Consider the following 22,398-nt stretch of genomic DNA (forward strand, 5'->3'; position numbering starts at 1 on the left):
CAATTGACAAATGGTGAAAGGACATGAACAAACAATTTTCAGATGATGAAATTGAAATTATTACCACTCATATGAAAGAGTGTTCCAAATCATTATTAATCAGAGAAATGCAAATTAAGACAACTCTGAGATACCACTATACACCTGTCAGATTGGCTAAGATGACGAAAAAATAATGATGATTGTTGGAGGGGATGCGGGAAAACTGGGACACTGATACATTGTTGGTGGAGTTGTGAACGAATCCAATCATTCTGGAGAGCAATCTGGAAATATGCCCAAAAAGTTATCAAACTGTGCATACCCTTTGATCCAGCAGTGTTTCTACTGGGCTTATACCCCAAGGAGATACTAAAGAAGAGAAAGGGAACTATATGTGCCAAAATGTTTGTGGCAGCTCTGTTTGTAGTGGCTAGAAACTGGAAAATGAATGGATATCCATCAATTGGAGAATGGTTGGGAAAATTGTGGTATATGAATGTTATGGAATATTATTATTTTGTAAGAAATGACCAGCAAGATGAATACAGAGAGGCTTGGAGAGACTTACATGAACTGATGCTAAGTGAAATGAGCAGAACCAAGAGATCATTATATACATCAACAACGATACTGTATGAAGATGTAATCTGATAGAAGTGGATTTCTTTGTCAAAGAGACGTAATTCAGTTTCAATTGATCAATGATGGACAGAAGCAGCTACACCCAAAGAAAAAACACTGGGAAATGAATGTAAACTGTTTGCATTTTTGTTTTTCTTCCCAGATTATTTTTACCTTCTGAATCCAATTCTCCCTGTGCAACAAGAAAACTGTTTGGATCTGCATATATACATTGTATCTAGGATATACTACGACATATTCAACATATATAGGACTGCTTACCATCAAGGGGAGGGAGGGAAAAATTGGAACAGAAGTGAGTGCAAGGGATAATGTAGTAAAAAAATTACCCTGGCATGGGTTCTGACAATAAAAAGTTATTATTAAAAAAAAGAAAGAATAAGATTCACGATAATTCTTGGAAGATATCTCGTCTCTTTATTTCTCTTCTTTAGACTTGTATTTCTCACATCTAAACTATACATTCAATGTGTTCTTTACTCAGACAATGTTTGTCATTGGTAATCCTATTTTTCTTGTCCATGTTCTTATCTACATCAGAAACATTGAACATTTACATTAATGTCAAATGTTATTTCAATTGAAGAATGGTCTGGGGGTAGAGGGCATGCCTGTGAGCTCAAACCTCCCAAAAAGTTGTTATCCTTTGTCATTGATCTCTCACCCTCATAAACCTGAATAAGCATACCAAGCTGGTTGTCTGAGTAGGAAGTAAAGGTCTGTGTCTGCTTGGTATGAACGGTGATATTGTGTTTGTTTAAAACTGTCATTTCCAAAAGAAAGAGAAGTGATGTCCAACAGCAGAAAGTACTGAACGTTCTCACATTAATCTCCAAAAAAGATGCCAGCTTCAACAAGTGCACCACAGGCAATAATTTCATCAGGAATGATATTCTTGTTGAGCTCCTTGCTATTGAAGGAGTGCTGCAGAAGCTTTTGGATATGGGGTATCTCGGTAGAAACACCTACCAAGACCATGTCATAAATCTGTGATTTATCTTTGGAATATCTTAGGTCCTTTTCCATAAGGTTCAATGTGCCACAGAAGAGGTTAAAATCCAGATCTTCCGTGCAAATGATAGAGATATAGAATACCATACTTTCACATCCTCAATTCTGATCTGACTACTGGAAAACAGAATTTTCTTTCTATGTTCGCAAGTGGTGACATTTCACTTTTATTCTCATTGATGTTTTTATTATCTTTTGCTTGAACTCAACAATGAAATATTTGATCATGTGGTTTTCAAAATTCTCTTCAACTAAGTGGATGTTATCAGCTGTGGACTTGATTTCAACAATATCATCTTCAATGCTGGAATGGATACATTGAAAGCACTATTCCAAGATCAAATCAACATATTTTTCTTAGCATCAACCCTTTAGTCCAAGTCATAAATAATAGCAGCAGCAGTTAGCTCATTGAAGATTTGTACTACTTTGAAACCAGTTTATTCCAGCATCTTTGGTGACCTAATATTGAAAACTAATGATGTAGGTAGCACTGTAACAACAGGATTTGTGCCATCCTTTCCAAGCTTTGGCAATTTCTTTCAGCTTAGCCAACATCATAGACAGATTACCTATCAGTACTTTGGAGATGTAAGGAATTTATGACCAAGAAAAACTAGAGAACATTATGAAAGGCAAAATGGGCAACTTTGATTATACTAAATTAAAAAGGGTTTATATAAACAAAACCAACAGGAACAAGACTAAAAGGGAAATACAAAGCTAGGAAAACAATTTTTTTCAACCAGTATTTCTGATAAAGGTTTCATTTTTAAAATATATAAAAAACTGTCACATTTATAATATGTCATTCCCCAATTGATAAATGGTCAAAGGATATGAACAATTTTCAGATGATGAAATTAAAGCCATTTATATTTATATGAAAAAAATGCTATAAATCACTATTCATTAGAGAAATGCAAATTAAGACAATTTTGAAGTATCAACTCACATCTCTCATATTGACTAAGACGACAGGAAAAGATAATGATAAATATATGAGGGATGTGGGAAAACTGTGACGCTACTGAATTGTTGGTGGAGTTGTGAATGAATCCAACCAATCTAGAGAAGAATCTGGAATTATGCAAAAATGTTTATAGCAACTTTTTTGTGGTAGCAAAGAACTGGAAAAGGAGTGGATGCCCAACATTGGTGAATGGCTGAACAAGCTGTAGTATATGAAGGTAATGGAATATTATTGTTCTATTAAAAATGATAAACAAACTTATTAGAGAAAGGCCTCTAAAGATTTACAGGAACTGATGCTAAGCAAAACATGCATTCTACAGAAAAACAGCAAGAATGTGAGATGATCAACTATGAAAGTCTTGATTCTTCTCAGCGGTTCAGTGATCCAAAGCAACCTCAATAGACTTTGAACAGAAAATGCCAACTGCACCCAGAAAAAATCTAAGGAGACTGAATGTAATTCAGTACATGCTATGTTCACCTCTTTTTTCTTTTTTTCTCTTTCATGCTTTTTCCTTTTCTTATGATTTTTCTCTCCCAACATGATTCATAAAGCAGAGTATGTTAAAAATAAATTAACTTACTACAATAATAAAACAAACAAACAAAAAAACAAAACAAAATCATAGATGAAATTTTCTGTCTTCTCTTTGTATTCCATTTGGATCTTAGTCCTGCCTGTGTCATTCACCACTATGAAAGGTCACTGATTCATATCTTACTGTACAACTACATCATCAAATCTGTAACAAGACATTTGACACCAAAGACCATGTTGGTGAGGTTCATATTGACTTGATTCTTTGCAGCATCACCAATTAAATATTCTTTGTCAATAAAGGCAGTATAGCTTAGGGTGGTCCTGTTTCCTTGATTGTTAGCAATGTTTTCTACTTTTTAATGTTGGAAGACTCTTGTACAAGAATAAATGCCTCTTAAATCAGTGATAACTGTGGGTCCCTTTGAAATGGTTGTTAGAGTTTCATGGGTTGAAGCTGACTAAAGTAGGAAAGTAGGAAAGACTGATGCACTGAGTAGACCCACATGCCTTGAGTTTTTTTATACCATGACATTTAAAGATGCAAAACTCTTACAGACCAAAGTCATGTGGAAGGAGCATCTAGTTTAGAATCAGAAAACATGAGTTTGCAGTGGTTCTAAAACATATTGTGTAACAATCAACAAAACACTTAGTTTTTCTCATTCTAAGTTTCTTTATCTGAAAAATAAGGATAATAATTCCTCATACTAATTACTCCACTGCACTATTGTATAAAAATCACTAAATCTGAGATTAATTTATAAGAGTAATTAATATTATTAATAATAAATATATCCATAATAATGGACCAAATATGTCTAGGCAAGGAACGTCAACCACCATCATTATCTTTTTCATCATCAAACATTCATTTTAACACCTCCTATTAGAAAGGCAGTATAACTTCTTGAGAGATAATGCAGTTTATTAATCAAGAAGAGTTATGGAACATCCACTGTTCTTTGTGATGAGAAGAGTAAAATATCAGAAATAGAAGCAATGGTTTTTGCCTTTTGGGAATTTCCAATCTAGTTTGGAAGCCAGAAAATCTTGAAAATATGTTCATACATATACATATAAGACTTATGAACATTTATACAGTGAAAAAACATTGTAGAACATGTAGATTCTTTTATAAGTACTCTGCTTCTTTCAAACGATAAAATAGTAGCTATCACTCTATGTAAAAAGAACAATGGATTTGGTGTTAGGAAAAATATCTGAGTTGGATTGCCATCTCAGAAACTTAATGGACAATGTAACACTACCTAAATTGCTTCACTTCTCTAGCCTCAGTTTTCTTATCTATAAAAGAGAAGTAATAACATTTATATTATGATATGCAGGGCTGTTGGCACGATCAAATGAAACTTTGAAAATCTTAATTTTAACTATTATTATTATTTTTAATCCAATAAATTATTGATCATGTCCATAAAACTATGGGTCCTATAAAAGTAGAAAAATCTTTGATATTTTCAAGCAAGGACATAACTTATTCACCATATAAAATTCGCTACTCCTATTCTTATCTCTCGTACTAGAAAATTAACATTTAGTGTACAAAAGTAGAAAATCAGATCAGATATAAAAATTTGTTATCTCTTGTTTCTCAAAAGAATCAAATCTTAGTCATTTTGTCCTTTACTCTTCTATCATTATTCTGCTACTCACAACAATCAATGTATTGTGTGGATAAAACTAAATGCTAAGTCTAGGTATATAGAAAAATGAAACATATCTCTATGTATCTGTCTCTTGTCTCTGTCTCTGTCTCTCTCTCTGTCTCTCTCTCTCTCTCTCTCTCTCTCTCTATATATATATATATATATATATATATGTATATATATATCACACAAATACAGATAGTATCACTTTAAAATGACATTCAAATTTTTTTTAAAGCCAAAGTCAAGGTTACTTTGTTTCTCTTTAGCAGAAATTATTATTCTCAAAATTCTTTTGGAAATTAATCACTAGGAAAATTATGGATTTCTACTTCAATGGGTACATTAAAAAATCCCCACTGTCACATAAATGGAATTCCAACTGATGAACATGAAGTAATTTGCTGAAAGACAACAATTATTTATAGCCCTCATCCCCCTCCCCGTTTTTTGGCCAGTGATTCCTTTTTCATCACCCTACATGGTGGATCAGTCTTTTCTTATTGTCTACTTTTTTTTTTTTTTTACAATCCTTGCTATATTCCCACATAAAAAAGAAATATGCAGAAAACTGACAAGTAAAATCCTGGCATGAGCTTCCTTTTAACAAATTTTGAAATGTTTGAGCAAATATCATCATAGCATTTACCTGCTGTGCGCAGCTTTTTGGTGAAAAATGCTATTTGAGTTTGTCAGCAAGGTTAACAAGTGCTTTATTGAAAGGAAGGGTTTATGTTTCTTTTCTGTGAGGACAAGGAGAAATCACTTTCAATTCTACTGCAAACTTGACAAGTCGGCTCTCTCTTGGATTCCAAAAAGAAACAAGATGACATAAAGTAGATATAAATCAGAGGCATCAAGGTGCAATGAAAAGATCACCAAGATAGTCTAGATTCCTTGATAAGTGCTCTAGATTAGGCTTTACCATTTAATAGCTGTGTGACTTTGGTCAACTAACTCACTTAGGCCATCTGAGCCTCAGATTCCCAGTCTAAAATAAAATAATGCTCCCTTTCTTGCAGGGTCATTATAACTGGAAAAAAAGATAATATTTACTAGAGCAGTATGCAAACATAATATATAAGTTTTAGTGTCCACAGAATCCAGACTTTTAGAGTCTGAGTATATTGACACTTTTTTTTTTCAATTTTATATTTACCAAAGGAAAAACAAACAAATCAACCAAATGTAAAGAGGTATGTTTCAAGTTTCAATAGTTTCTATATTGTTATTTTCAGTAGCAAGACCCAAAAGCTGAGATTCAGAAGAAATTTAATAATGAAGCTTTTACACAAGTTCTCCTCCTACTCTTCCATGGTGTCTAAAAGTAACTATAACCTCTTGAAAATCTTATTGGTTGCATACAATATCTGAGAGATTTTACCAAACTGAAAACAATTTGAGGATCAGTCTTACTACCAGAAAATTATTGATGATGATAGGGACTCATTAAAAGTAACAGCAGTTATAGTAGACGCATCAAATATATGCATTTCAGTTGTTTCAGAATGTTTGTTCAGCTGGTAGATATTTTTACTCTTTACTTGACATTATCTTGTTTTTTTCCCCCCAGCAAACTTATTACTAATAGTAATATACATGGAGATTCTAAAATATAAACAATTCAAGTTGTAATGAAAAAAAAAAAAAAAAACCACTAGGCCAAGAAGCCATGAGATCTAGTGTCTAGCTCAAGCTATGTTATTCAGTAGTTTTGTGATCCTGAGCAAGTCCTACAAACCTCTCGAGGTATCAGAGAGTTTTCCTCACTTATAAAAAGAAAAGACAAGATTAATTATAGCTGTTTCTTTCCGCTTTAAAGTCAATGCAATTAAAAAAAATAGTAATGACCATCCTTGATTCCAAGCTTCAATAAATTAAATATTTTTTCAGTTTTGTTTTTTTTTTTGCTGTGATACTTTTATGAATTCTCATAAGGATGGCCACACTCTTTAGCAAATAACTTAGAAAATCCAAAATATTCATCAAAATCACCATGAAGCTAGGTAATTTTTTTAAAAATCTAGTATAGTACAATATAATATGATGATACAAAATGATATTTATTAATTGTACTATGTGCATTTAGCGAGGAATTATGGTAAATATAAAATTTGTATCCCTACTTAAGAAAGATTACAGTATAGTAAAAGAAATCAGATCAAACTACTATAAATCTCCTAATAAAATGAGAGTTTCATAAATGAGTTCTACTATCTGCTCATTGTGATGAGTTTTGTTGTGTGGTCATGTTGCACTGCTTTCCAACTCTATGACCTAGAGAAGATTTCCATAGCTTTAATGCTAACTAGATGTTTTACCACAATATTGTACTAACTGATTTTGTATTAAAATTAAGTCTCCCGATAATAGTTGAGATTAGAGATGAGGTTTTACATATATAAAAATATGCAAAGCAGCTTATTCATTTCCTTCACTCCTCTGTTTAGAACCCTCAGATTGGTGATCCTGATGATTATCTGTGATGCTTTGTCTTTATGACAATAATTTTTTTAAAATAAACAAGGGAATCAATCTCTGCACCATGAGATTTATTGCACACCAGGAACACTCATAGTCCATTAATATGTCATATTAAAATTTCCCAAATTTACTGAGTAGCATATCTAATCTCTTGATCATTTTTCACTGATATTTGACCCCTGAATCATCTTCACATTATATTATCAGTGCTTCTTGCTCTATACAAATTTTGTTTTGATTTTGACACAAATTTGACCAGCATCAGAAATTTTCAATTTTCTTATTCACTATTTCAGACTTCATAAAAGATCTGATGTTAGACATATCACCAGTGAAGAAATGGAAGCTACTTGTGTGGCTTAAATTTAATTCCTATACTGAAAATGGGTTTGGAGGAAACTAAGGAAAGGGTTTAAATGAAAATGGGAAACAAGAATAATAAGAAAACAATGTTTTCCTTTACTAGAAAAAGGTGAAAGGAAGGACAAAAGGAAGGTGAAAGAAAAAAAAGCAATGCAAAGTTCACTAGCTTTTCATTCGATTTTCATAAATGAGCTAAAATCCCAATTTTGCTACTATCCAGCTGTATCATTTTAGGCATTCTACCTCTCTGTGCTTAGTTCTCTCATACATAAAATAAGAATGTTGAATGAAATGAACTTTAAATTCCATCCTAGTTCAGGAAAACTATAATTGCAATCAATTCTACATCTTTCCTCATGGTTCATGGTCCTTCACTGTTTTTCATTTCATTTCCTATTCCTTGTCTTTAATCCTCTTTTTGTACTTTAAAGATAATAGATTCAATAAAAGTCACATTGAATCATCATGATTTTTAAACGATTCTTTTATATACTTACAAGACTTTAAAAGTATTGGTTTTATAAAATAGTAATAATTTAAACAAAAGAATAACAATAATAAAACTTTTGGTTTACAGATATTTTATAGATTTTAAATATCTTAACTTTCCCTGTCTCTCATACCAACAAAACATTTTTACAATCACAATGAATCTCAAACTCTCACCTTCTGTCAAAAGAAAAAAGAGGGCAGTTCATAGAGATTCTCATTCTAGCAACTTGATAACATTGCTGGAATGTTCTATTTACCTAGTGTTTTTGGATTATTTCTCCAACTCATTGCTATGGTGTCACTATTTGTCTTCAGAGGTCTTCATGGCTTAATATCTCAAATGCTAGTCTTTAGATGCCTTCATCCTTCACCAGATGGCAATATTATTGGATAGTTTTAAACTACAAATAATAGCTAGTCCAACCCCCTAATTGTCCCAAGTCCCACAAAAAAGACACTGTTGACCTCTTAGTCACTGTAATAGTAATGGCCCACACTGAAATACTTTGCAGTTTCTATAATGCTTTACAACGTGAGGATAATTCCTGTGTGATGAATTTGGAGGCAAGAAGACCCAGATTTAAATCAGATACTTGCTATGGGGCCCTTGACATTCACTATTTTTTTCTATCTTAGTTCTTAATTGTGAAATGAAGATACTTATACCTAGTGCTAGAGAGTGCTCAGAATGCTTCAGAATGGCAAAAAAAAATTTAAGTCAATTGTGAAATTTTCAATGTGAGCATTTATACTTTGAAATTGGAAATTAGGGCTTAACTTGTTTTTACTGATTGTTTAGACCTGAGATGAAGAAAATTTTATTTATACAGATTAAATTTAAAAGTTTGTTGTGCATAAATGTTTTGGAGGGTCAATAGTTAAACATTTACCAGCATTCCAGTGGGATAGGTGTTAATCATTATCCCCATTTTATAGATGACAAATCTGAGCCTTGGAGAGATTGAGTGATTTTTCAGGGTTTGACTACTAGTGACTCAGGCATTATCTAAATCTGTCATCTGGACTCCAAGGAGAACAATCAGGGAATTCCCTTAATAGCCATAGATAATTAAAGATAGACTTTATTTTATTTTAATCTAGAAAGTAATTCAAGTTACCATGCCTAAATTAATAGAATTCATATAGAAAAGTTATATTCAGAGGGTAAATATAGAGAGAAACTTTCACCCAAAGGACAATTTCAATAAAACAAATTCTGATGATTTAGTCAAAAATTCCCTTATATTCAAATAGTAAAGGAAAGAAAAAAATTGAGACATTCCATATCTTGGCATCTATTTGTGAGGACAAGTGCAAATCAACATTCTTTCAGAATTTGTGTCCTTTTGGAATTTTTTTTCTTTCATTTTCTTTGGCTTATTTTTTTTTATAAGGGACACAATTCCTTAATTGTTATAAAAGGCAGACTTCACATAGTCCTTGTCCTTACTTAAGGTCTCATAATTTAATATAACTATTTGTTTCTTACAATAACCCTGTGAAGTCAGCAGTATGGCCATTGTTAATTTCATCAATTAGCTGAAGAAACTGAGTTTCAGAGAGGTCATATCTTTTGTACATAGCCTCATTCAGTAAATGGTCGTTCTGAGACTAGAATTTAAGACTTCTTATTCCTACTTCTCCTGGTCCCAGTTTACTTCTTTATAAAAAAGACACTGTTGGACTAATACTCATTTATCCATTTAATTCAAGAAGCATTTACTAAATTACCACAATGTGCAAAGCACTATCTGGGCTCTGGAATTACACAAAATGTAAAACATTAGTCCCTGTCCTCAAAGAGTTTTCATCCTACTTAGGCTATTGGATACTAAAAAAAAAAAAAAGCAATAAAAATTCTATAATTACAGATTTGGGGGGATATAAGACAAATGTAATGATCACACATAATCTATATCATGTCTGTAGGGATAGATTCAACTCAAGTTGATAAAATTGTTGTGCACTTGACTAATATTAATGAGCTAATTTTTTACCCTTTGCCTTAAGGTTTTTTTTTGCAAAAAAAAATAAATTCTGTGAAAGAAAACAAAATTTATGAGAAATTACCATGTTCTATAAAAATAGGGTCTAAATTTAGAAACAAAGCAGATATTACCCTTCAAATCCAGCCAATGCTAAACCCAGAAATTTTTAAAAATACATTATGAATTTAACATAAAACTATAAGTGAACAAATCATGACCATGTTTACTAAACCAAGAATTAGAGTGTCTCGTGAAGCATTCTGCTTTTTCCTATACAAAATGCAGGACCTGCTCTAGCAGCCATATGCCCCCTAATTATTATTGTTACTTTGCAGTCATGTTCAATATTTTGTCTTATTAAAGATAGTTTCTATGATAGATCAACAAATTCATTAAGGTCCCCCAAGTCAGGCAAGTAACTCCAAAGACAAGGAAAAGTGAAAGAATCAAATAACTACTTGTATAAGGTAGTTTGAGAATTCATTTACAGAAACTTCAATGATGACACATTCCCTGGCAACAAGAAGTACCATTATATTTCATTTTTCTTGTACCTACATTATCAAAAGCTAGTGCATAGACACCTAAGAGAGTAAATCAGGAAACAAAGCCTCTAAAATAAGCTTTTGCCCTCTTGCTGAGGAATGTGAACTCTAGTTTTCAACTGCAATTATATCTCAGGATTAACTCAATGCTGTGATACTCCCTCTGAATGTTTGTTTTACCTTTTCAAGGAGAATTATAATATGCTCATATTGTTAGGAAGGGGGGATCCAAATCAGAAATGTAGAATATGTTAAAATATAAGAAAAGAACACCTAGGTTCTCCTCTTTTTCCTGGGGGCATACAGAGGAGAGGGAGAGAGAGGCTGTGAGAAAGGGCAGAATGGGAGGCAGAATGAGGACAGGGGAGAGTGTGAAGGAAAGGAGAACTAGTGGGAGGGAGGGAAAATGAAAGGAGAGAAAGAGCATGCATCAATTTAACAAAGAACAGGAACAAGAAGGGGGAAGTGAGAAATAGGGGGAGGAAAAAAAAGAAGGAAAAGAAGTAAGAAAGAAGATTTATTAATAAACTAATTAACTTTTGGTCTATTCCACTTCTGGATAGCTGTATTTTAAAGGAAATTTCTTCTCTATATGGAATCCAAATCATCCTATCTACAACTTCTTTTTAAGCTATAAACATTTCCTGATATCTTCTTTTTATATCAAGTCAAATGCTTTTGGCTTCTTTCTTTCCACTTCCAAAGAGTCATCTCATATGACAAAAAATTTACTTTAAAGAGAGAAAGAAGAAAATAAAAAGACTTCTATTCTTTGTTTCTACTCCAGATTATAAAATATTACAATGAATGTTAAAATAAACATTAAATTCAGAAAGAAAAAAGGTTAAAGGTTAGAAAAATAATATGCAATTACAACAGCTCCAACTAGACTCATAATATTGACTATGAATATATGTGGAATGTATAATATAAAGATATTGAATCTGATTGGCATCATTTTTAGATAAGTATTAGCCAATGGGAATCACTTGTCACAATGAGTACATCAAAAGAACTTGGGAACCTGCTTCAGCCTAAAAATACACAATCTCCTTGCCAAAGAGAGAGATAAGCCAGTCAAGAGAGACACTAATCTATGCTGTGTAGGAGGAAGATGAAAAGGAATGACAAGTATTTCAGAAAAAGAACTCGAAAATGAAATATGCATATACAAAAAGCTTGGCTTGAAAGACAACTAAGCCAAATCATTCCAATGGCATTTTCAAATTAAATTTTGTTATTATTTAATCATATTTCAGTCACATCCAACTCTTTATGATCCCATTCAGGATTTTCTTGGCAGAAATACTGTAGTAGTTTGGCATTTCATTCTCCACTGCATTTCACAGATGAAGAAACTGAGGCAACCAATATTAACTGACTTGCCCAGAGTCACATAACTCATAAGTTATAATAAGTGAATATTTAAATTCAAGTATTCCTGACTTCAGCCTGTGGCTTTATTCACTAAGTAATCTAACTAGCACAAATGTAACTTGGATAACAAATAGATGCAAAATAGAACAGATTTTCCAACATTTGCAGAACAATTATTTTTCTTATCAATAACATTAGAACCAGAACCAAAATGAAAATGATACCTAGAAACAAGTTGGATATAGTTTTGTATTATGTGACATAAGAAATATATAATGGATATGACCAATTAAGAAAAGTATTTAGGAATGGATTCTCAACATGTTTCAAAGAAAAGATGATTAAAGAATAAAAACACATACACAGGTTAGAATACCACCCACACAAAGATAATCAAGAAAAAAAAGCTTCACAAACTACAAAATCTTTATGAAACTCATGTCTGTCACTCATATATGCTCTACTCAAGACCAATAAACTACTGAATGTGATATCTGTCTTAAAACCCAACGAGATTTTTGTATTTCATATTATTTATCTCAATTCTAAGAAGCAAACCAAATAGAGGTTCCAAAGCATAAGCAGAATATTCTGTCAATCTCTTAAACCCAAACATGTAGACCTAGAATCTTTTCTTTTTTGCATTTGATTAGACAATGGGATTAAAAACAACAATAACAAAATAGTTCTTGGCAGCATCATTAATCACTATTCAAATGTTTAATTTCACAAATGGTATCAGCATCCTGGTGAGGGTATTCCTACATTTGCCACCTGAATGAACACTGTAATTTGGGGGGATTTCTTATATGATTCACCGTAACAACACTTCATACATGAAATTCATGATCCTTCAACTGAACTGAAAGTGACATTTATAATGTCCCCAAACTAGGCCAAATAAAATAGATGGATAGTTATCTCATATTTGCTCATATAATATACACCAGAGTTTAAAAAAAAAATCAACAGTCTGGCATTCTGATTCTTAAAAATAGTCTACCTTATAGAATGGTGTTTTGCAGACTTTCTACCACTGAAGATCCCTTGGGGCATTTGACTATATTTCACATTTCTCTTTTCATTTTATATATAAACTTTCTTTCCTCCCACAGACAGTAGGCTTTGCACGTTCTTTCCATGGACAATAATTTGTCCATATTTTTTCCTTTCAAACTTCAGGTTTTTTCCCTATTCTACTTCATGTTTAATTGTTCTTCATGTTTTCCTTTTCATCATTCTGCATGAGCCAGATATCATCAGATGCTTATTCTGGGGAAAGAGTGCATTTGATTGTCTTACATCTGCTAAGTATTACAGAAATACTAAACTAAATGATAATTTCCAAGAGTAAAAAGATCTTTTTACTCTCAAACATGCTTGTATTTTTTAATCTTAAAACTCATAGATATTACTTTATAAAATATGCAGAAAAGGTAGAAAAATACAAGTAAATTACATACTCAGCAATAAATAGCTGAAAATACTAACAAGGTTAAAAGAAAAAAAAACTAAGCAGGGAATCATCTGAACATAATACTTCTACCAAACAATGAAACTTTTCATTGTGAGGCAGCAAAAATGACACTGTGAAATGTCAGACCTGGAGTTGGGAAGACCTGAGTTCACATGTGGCCTCAGACACCTATTTGTAACTCTGGGCAAGATGTTTAATTTCTCTTTCTGTTTATTCATATGCATGATGAGGATAATAATAGCACATACATATATCAAATATCTACTACAGGTCAAATGGAAGAAATGTCCTTGGGGACAGTGACAAAGCAATTGATAATACTTCTTCATTATCATGTTCACTAGTAAAATCATCAGTTTCTGATATTGACCATTTGAGAGGGACAAGGACTTGGGTAAAAAACTTTCTTTTGTACATTAGCAAATGCATCTATTACCCAGAGTAGGTAAACATAAAACACAGTCAGTAGGTAAGGGAAAAAAAAATGACTTCTGTATTGCTATAAAAGCTTTGGCTTTACAAAGGTGTTTTTTTTTTTTTTTTTTTTTTTTTTGGTGGTGGGTAGGACTTTCTTCTTGATAAAATTTGTCACAAATTAAATACTTGAATATAAATTTTAGACATACTTTTATATTCCATAAGACAATGGAGAATATTTAATACTATTTCAATAAATTCCAAAGAAGTAATTTATGACATAGCACTAGATGGCAAAATTCCCTCCAGAATGGTATAAACCAGTGGTTCTCAAACTTTTGTTTTCAGTATCTTTATCCTATTAAAAATTATTGAGGATCTCTCCAAAGAGTTTTTGTTTATCTGGATTATATTTATAGACATTTACCATATTGGAAACAAAAACTATTTTTGAATTTGTAGACCCTCTAAAATGGTTTCAGAGATTCCCCAGGATTCTCTAGACCACACTTTGAGAACCACTGGTATAAACCATGGTGAATCCTCAAACATCTTAAAATGATGACTTTCATAACATCTATTTTAACATCATGTTTGGAGCTTTCTGAAATTTTAATATAATTAATTTAACACTTAATGTCCATTAATATATCCAAATTCATAGGAAAATGGATTAAAAACCTGGAGCAATATTTTTCCCTAAACCTAAAGTATCCAATGGTAGCCTTTTAATGTCATGAAAGATTATATAATAAGGTAACCAAGGTTTTATTAATGCTGATGAAGAATAACTTCCCTATGGCTTTGTTTTTCCCCCAGGTTATTTATAGATGAAAGAGACTTTGGATTTCCTCAGTAGTACTAGTTTTTTGAGACATAAGAGCTGTCTCTAAGAGGCCATTTTAAAAATATTACTACCATTATACCAAAATCCATTCCTATGTCCTTTAATCTTAATCAGGCAAAGCCAAGAAATGATGGTATATTAATTGAATCCTTCCAAAGGATCATCAAGGATCACTTAATACAAACTAAGAATAAGTTCAAAATGAACAAATTTTCCTTATTTTAGATGGGCATCATGGTACAATAGACAGCTAACCTCAGGGCCAGGGCTACTGAAGTTCCTGTCTCATCTCTGACATCTACAAACTGGCCATTAGAGCCCTGGTAAGCCCAAACCTCTTCATGCTCTAGATAACTCTACAAGATTGCCAGTCAAAAAGAAAGTATCAAGTTGCAATTGGGAAACATTTGCTCCTCCAAAATTCTCTACACCAGTAAGTCATAGTTCTACTTCTTATTTCTATTCTTTGTTATCTTTTTTATATATCAACTCCCTATATAGTCTTTTGTCATAATATAACAGGGAATTAGTTAATGTTGTTTTAACACTTCCATGGGCTCCATACATTCTAGCCAGTCTAGTCTACTTTCTTGAACTAATCATTCTATGTCCTCTCTTAGTCTCTTTTGCCGAATTTGTCTTCCATGACTAGAATGCATTCACAATTCCTAGATTTACTGAAGACTGAGCTCCAATGTCTCTTAAAAAATTTCTTGATTCCAGAGTTATTAGTATTCTCCCCTAATTTATATTTACCGATCTGAGTATCAATTGAATTTCTCTCCCCACTGCCTTTCCCTTCCCCTCTCATCCCTCTATATTCTTCCCAGGCAAATAAAATAGATTATCCTTTAGGATGTATAATATTTTATTTTTTGTCTTTTTTAAACTTTGAATCTTTTAGTCCTTAGCATAGTGTCTTAAAATGGTTGAACTTTCTGAATTGACTGTGCAGTCATTTTTTTATGGTGAGTTGAATAGTAATAAAGAGAGGGAGGAAAACATTCAGCTATTTGTGTGGCCTTCTCCATAAGATATTGTCATCATCAGATTCATGCATTTTGTTTCAGAAAACTGCAAATTCCAAGGGCATGAGGAAATTATGTGTGCTGTTTTGCAACCAAGTTTATTTGTCAAATACCCGTTGTAACATTTGTGAGAAAAATCATGGCTAAAGGAAAAGAATATAGTAGAATAACTTCTTAACTAATTTAAAAAAAATTGTTCAAGTAGGTCACTTAGGGATTGTCACAACAGCATAATGATAAAAGTCATATTCTAAATATCTGAACTTTGTAGGAGCACAAAAAAAAAAATAGGAATGGATGCCACAAAGATGGATGAGAGTGCTGCTCCTGCTTGAGGAGTAAATGGGGAAAGATTATGAGATGGATTTGGCAACAAAGCAGAGAAATATAAAGACCAGGAAAGATGTGAGCACTCAATTACAGATTTAGTCTACCAAGATCTTTCATGAGAATTTTTTAGCCCTGCCTTCTTTTCAACTTTTGTTTTTTTTAATATGTTGTCTCTCCCCATTAGAACGGGGCTGGCTGGTTGTTTCTACTTGTATTTCCAGTTCTTACAACAGTCCTGCCACATAATAAGTACTTATGCTTAATTGATTGACATGATTTTATTAGATATAGGGAACTCATAGAAAAGGAAATGTATTTTATTAATGAAGATTGGTACTTTCACATCACTGTTTGAGTGCTGCCTAAAATTAAATTTAGCTAAATTTAACCAAAAAGTTAAATTACTTTTCTAAGATCCTGCAGTCAGTATGTATAGGAGGTAAGATATGACTCCAGATATTTCTGGTTCTAAGGCCATAGAGATTTAATAAGCCACATGGCCTCTAAGTAAGCAAAGTGTGATTTCAATACAGGCTCATTTATCTATTTCAGCTTATTTCTGGCATGAAATCCAAGTTCACAGATCAAATGACAGCTCTGAAGAAAGACTAACTAGACACTGGCATAAAGACCAGATGTGGAAAAATGCCTAATCAATTGCTAATTGATATCAGCCATCATTAATGTCTAAATGATTCACTAACCATCTTCCATATCAATGTGATTATTATTTCTACACACTCATGAAGGTCATAATTATAGGAAAGTTGGAGGTAAGCACACTTCTCAACATGAATATTCCTATGGTCCATTTTTTCACTAAGTTTGAGAGACATTAATAAAAATAATAATTACCATTCACTTAGGACTTAAAATTTGCAAGGTATTTTACATATATATTATCCCAATTGAGTCTTATGTAGTTTGGAAGGCAGATACTATTGACATCCCCATTTTACAGCTGAGGATATTTGAAAAAGGGTAAGCAGTTTGTCTAGGGTCAAACATTTAGTGAGTTGGACTAGAAATCACAATTTCCTTACTTTAAGGTGATTATTCTCTTACCAAATAGCTGCCCCCAATTATACATTAGCCCTATTAGGTCACACAACTGACATTCTATAATCAATTACAATATTGTCTGAAATTGCAGAAATACTGCCTTCCTGAATGACTGAAATCCAGGAATTCAGACACTGAATTCAGAGAATTGTAGCTGCCAGATTAACTGGACAGCTGCCCCCACACAAATGACCCAAATAATTGAAGCATCCAGAGACCTGACAAAATGCCAACTAGACTTGAATGCAAGCCGTCCATTAGTTGAGGAATTTCCAGAAATGTTTAGGGCATGGTGACCCTGACATTGTTAATGAAGACTTGACCACAAATGAAATTTGGTTATCTAACTGCTTTTATGGATTAAACTGATTTTGAATATTCTATAGGAGAAAGCACCAAATTTAGTAAGACATAACAGGACTTCAGTAATAAAAATCAAGGTCTGTATGTTTTAAAATACTGGGGAATGAACTTAGGGCCACGAAAAATGAAATGAGGCAATGTTTGAGTTCTGGTATTCAATCAGTAAAATTCATCAGTATATTAAACACATACAGAAAAGCAAGAATTGAAAATTTCAGTATCCTTGCAAATGATCAAATATCATGAAGACCAAAAAAAGTGGAATTGCAACATTAGCAAACAATTAAAAGCATTTATTAAACACTCAATATATGATAGGACAAGCAGCTAGGTGGAATAGTGGATAGAGAAAGGCCTAAAATCTAGAAGACTCAGTCTTCCTGAATTCAAATCTGGCCTCAGATACTTCCTATCTGTGTGACCCTGGACAAGTCACTTAATCCCGTTTACCTTCATTTCCTCATCTGTAAAATAACCTGAAGAAGGAATGGCAAGTATCTTTGTCAAGAAAAATCCAAATAGCCTCATGAAGAATCAGACACAACTGAGAATGACTGAATAGCAATATATGTCAGACACTATGCTAGACATTGAGAATACAAAAAGAAAATAAAAAAGGCAAAAACAGTCTTGGATTCTAATCTTTAGATAAGTCCTTGGATTCAAATAAGGAAGATACCATGCAAGTAATTAAATATATACAAAATATTTACAGAGAAAATTGAAAATAATTTGAGAGGGGAAGGCTCTAGAAACTAGGGGGATCAGAAAGGCCTCTTGAAAAAGGTGGGAACTAAGTCTTAAATGAAACCATAGAAACCAAGTTGAGGACGTGAGCCTTAATGAATGCAATAATGGAAATAGCACTGAATCTGGAGTCAGGGGATTTGAATTCAAATTTAGCCTCTCATGCTGACTAAACAAGATTAGGCAAATCACTCCCAAATTTTCAGTTATATCATGAATTTCTAAAGAATGGTTCTTGCTCTCACAAACTTTCTCCCTCAGAGGGCACTGAAACATATTTTGTTTCAGTTTTAGGTTTTGTTTTTTTTCCAAAATAATTGTCTTCAGGCTCTTTTTCTTCTAGGCACTGTGTTCAGCTGTCATATTGATTCTCCACTTGCTTGGCAGCTCCTGCTTCAGATCGAGAGAGAAGGATGAGAAAGAAGTCCAGAAAGGAGCAGAATAGCTGACAAGGAAATAGATTGAGAAGATAGCAAGAAACCTGCAATGCGTTGCTCATGAAAGATGTTTATTACAGATTGATTGTTACATTTTACCCATCAACTAAAGAACATCGTCTTTCTGCCTAAAAATAAATAACTTGAATTGATGGGAAGTATATTATGTATTTAAGATTTTTCCAAACTAAAAGTTTGGGTGTTTCTATTGTTCTAATTTTCAATGCAATACAATAAATCCAACTCAACTTTATAGAATGGCACAATTTATTTTCTTTTTTCAAATATCATTAATTTTCTTTTGAGCAAATATTTTTGCATTGTGTTTCTTAATAGCAGCATTTTACTATGTGACTTCCTGTTTATAAAGGTACTAATAGCAGAAAAATCGATTCTATAACATGTATTTTTGTACAAAAGTACATATGGCTAAATCATATTTTTTAAAAAATTTTTGCATAGCTTTTTAGACCCAAAATTTATATGGTTCTAGAATTCATTATTGTTTTATTAATAGATAAATCATTATCATACTATTAATAAAATTTCATTTCTAATTCCAATGTGTACATGCATGTATGAAAAATGAATTGAGATCAACATCTCCATGTCTTAATAAATCCTTTGCTCTTTTTGCAAATGCAATCTAGGTAAGCACTCTCTCCTGCTCTGTGAGGCAATTAATTAGCTAAAGCTTTGCAGATTCCTGCCAATGCAATCAAAGAGCACACAGCTAGACAAGTAAGAGGAAGAGGAAAAGATAAAAAAAAAAAAAAAAAAAAAAAAAAAAAAAAGGCTGCCATGTTTCAGAATGTAGTTCTGGAATTAGAAAGATAAAATTATTATGAAGAGAATTTAAAATAGCACCACACATATGTACAGATATGTACACACTTGTACATGTATATGGAGAGATTGGGGGGAAAGGGAGATGGGGTCTAGAGAAAAAGACACACACACACAGCCATAGAGACACAGTTACAGAGAGTAAGAGAGAGAGAGAGAAAGGCAGATAGAGACAGAGAGACACAGAGAGAGAGAGAGACAAACAGAAACAGACAGGTAGACACAGACAGAGGTGGGTAGGGGAGAAGGAGAGGGAGAGAGACAGAGACAGAGACAGACATAGAGAGAGACAGAGAGTGAGTGTATGCAGTAAATGTTATGACTTTGATTTAAGGATAGTAAAAAAGATATGACTCTTCTGAAGAAGAGTCAGTATGCTTATTTTTTTTTCAAATAACCTGTATATTTAGATTAGATGAATGGGAAAAAAAAACATATTCAAACATAAAACAAAGGTCAAGCATATGACCATCAGAACTCAACTTTTCAGAACTCAACTTTCCTACTTTCTCCCCCTTCTCCCCAGTTTGACAGTGTAGAAGGGGAGAATACACACACACACACACATACACACACAAATGAGAAACATGTCAAAGATCTAGAAAAGAAGAAATATGATATTAGTGGGGTGAACATTAGGCCAAATTTGAAGATCAAAGTCCAAATCTTCGCATGACATTATGCAAGTCATTTAAATCACAAGGGCTTCAGTTTCCTTGAGAGTATTGGGCTTCTGGGTGGTACAGTAGAATATGGGGCCTAAAGTCAGGAAGATTCCTGTGCCACTTACTAAAGCACCAAGGCAAATCACTTAACCTTGTTTGCCTCAGTTTCCTCAACTGTAAAATGAGTTAGAGAAGGAAATGGCAGACCCCTCCAGTATCTTTGCCAAGAAAATCCCTAGTGGGATTTTGAAGAGTTGGCGTGATTGAAATGACTGAACAACAACAAAATTGAGGAGGAGGGGAGTTAGAGCAGAAGAACTCGTGCCCCTTCTAGATTTGGTACTATGATGATAAAAACTTTAGCGCTATATTGATGCAAAATTCAGTATAGTTATAAAATCATTGGTTATAAGTCAGAAGACCTGTATTCAAGTCTAGGTAGTCATTCTCTCTTCCCTGGACTTTGCATGACACTGTTCTTGTTCTATTTTCATCATCATCATCAATTATCAAAAAATATTTACTAAGCACTTATTATGTGCCAGACACTCTGCCCATCTGATATTCTCCTTTCCTGCATCACCATTCAGATCCTGCTCCACATCTGTTTACTGCTACCTACCCTCTTATCTCTTTACAGATGTCACTCTTGGTGATCTATAGGTACCTTTGGTTCAGTGATCCTTTCTACAAATATCAAAGATGAATGTTTCCAGACTTCAATATTTTTCATTTCCCTTCTGAATTCCAGTCTTCCATGACCACTGCTTGCCAAGAAATTCCACTCATATGTCTTGTGAGAAGCTCAAACTCAAGAGGGCAAAACCACACTCATCATCCTTAATCCCTAGGTAACCACCTCTTTCTAAATTCCTTAAGCCTATGATGGGCTTTCTTTTGAAATAGCTAGTTTTGCAATCTCAGCACTGTGTTCAACTCCTCTTTCCCATTTATTCCTTAAATTCAGTTGATAAATTCTGTCATTTTAACCATAACAATATCTCTTGCATTCAGTTCCTTACCACTCATATTGCTATCATCATAGTCAAATGGGTTGGTCCCCTCACTTTGATGAGAATCCTGTCTTTTGCCTCTTCCCTCCCCAAACATTACAAATTCAATGTGCCCCATACTGGATTGCTATTTTTCATACATGACACTGTATTTCTCATTTCTTTACCTTTTCACTGGCTGTCCCCATCTTTGGAATCCACTCCTTCTTCATCTTTGTTGTGAATAATCCATAGTGCTCTTCCATATTCAGATCAAGTTTAATACAATCTATTTCTAGATTTGTACTAAAAACTTTCCAGTTTGGTTATATTCATGCTTTTTTGACATAGGTTTTGAAAGACCAATGCCAGCTCCATGTCAAAATGAGGCATCTATTTAGAAAACAATTTAGCAGAGGTGTCACAGCTGTGATTTTGGTGAAAAGAAAAATTTAGTCTTCCACCAGAAAAACATAAGAATGTACTTATTTTGACAATCCACTGTTTTAAAGAAGAAATTATTCCCGGACTGCAAGTAGCTTCTATAATACATTTAAATTTCTGAAACCAAATTTCTGATCAGTGGTCTACCTGCCTGATTGGAATGATTAGCAATGTATACATTCACTGGAATACACTGCTAGTTACTGATCAATGGGATTGATAGTCTAAATTCTACTTAATGCAAATAGTCTAACGGGCTTCTCCCTTCCCTGTAACCTATGTTTTGTTTGCATAATTTCCTGCTGTTTTCATTTCATCTGTTTTCAACTAAGATAAGCTTACTTTGATAAACCTCAAGTGTTGAGAAATGCAGAATATATTTTTAAACTCCTTTTAAAAAGTTATTTTCACATTCATCATTAGGATATTTCTCAAATTGTCAGATTTTTTTTTAATCTCTAAGCAATAACAATAACAATTTTACAGTTGTAATGAATCAACCCTTTTGACTTATTGGTTTTTTGTGATACTATTGCATTTAACTTTGTAGCTCATTTCAAGGGCTTCAATTTCCTAAACAATTTATAGATTGTTATTTTTTTATTACCAAAATATAAATTGTCACTTCTGGGTTTGAACTTAAGTAACAAACATGAATTTTAGGTTCCATTAAAAA

General features: G+C 32.9%; 1 protein-coding gene and 1 pseudogene across 1 annotated transcript in view; both read right to left on the reverse strand.

Annotated features, from left to right (window-relative positions):
• Positions 1 to 22,398, reverse strand: part of LOC116423541 (sodium/potassium-transporting ATPase subunit beta-1-interacting protein 2-like) — a 780,722-nt gene that overhangs the window by 389,120 nt on the left and 369,204 nt on the right. The window lies entirely within an intron of this gene.
• On the reverse strand, positions 960 to 21,417 carry LOC100920388 (annotated as a pseudogene).

The sequence above is a fragment of the Sarcophilus harrisii genome, chromosome 4 (assembly GCF_902635505.1).
Source record: "Sarcophilus harrisii chromosome 4, mSarHar1.11, whole genome shotgun sequence".
In the NCBI taxonomy this organism is placed as follows: Eukaryota; Metazoa; Chordata; class Mammalia; order Dasyuromorphia; family Dasyuridae; genus Sarcophilus; species Sarcophilus harrisii.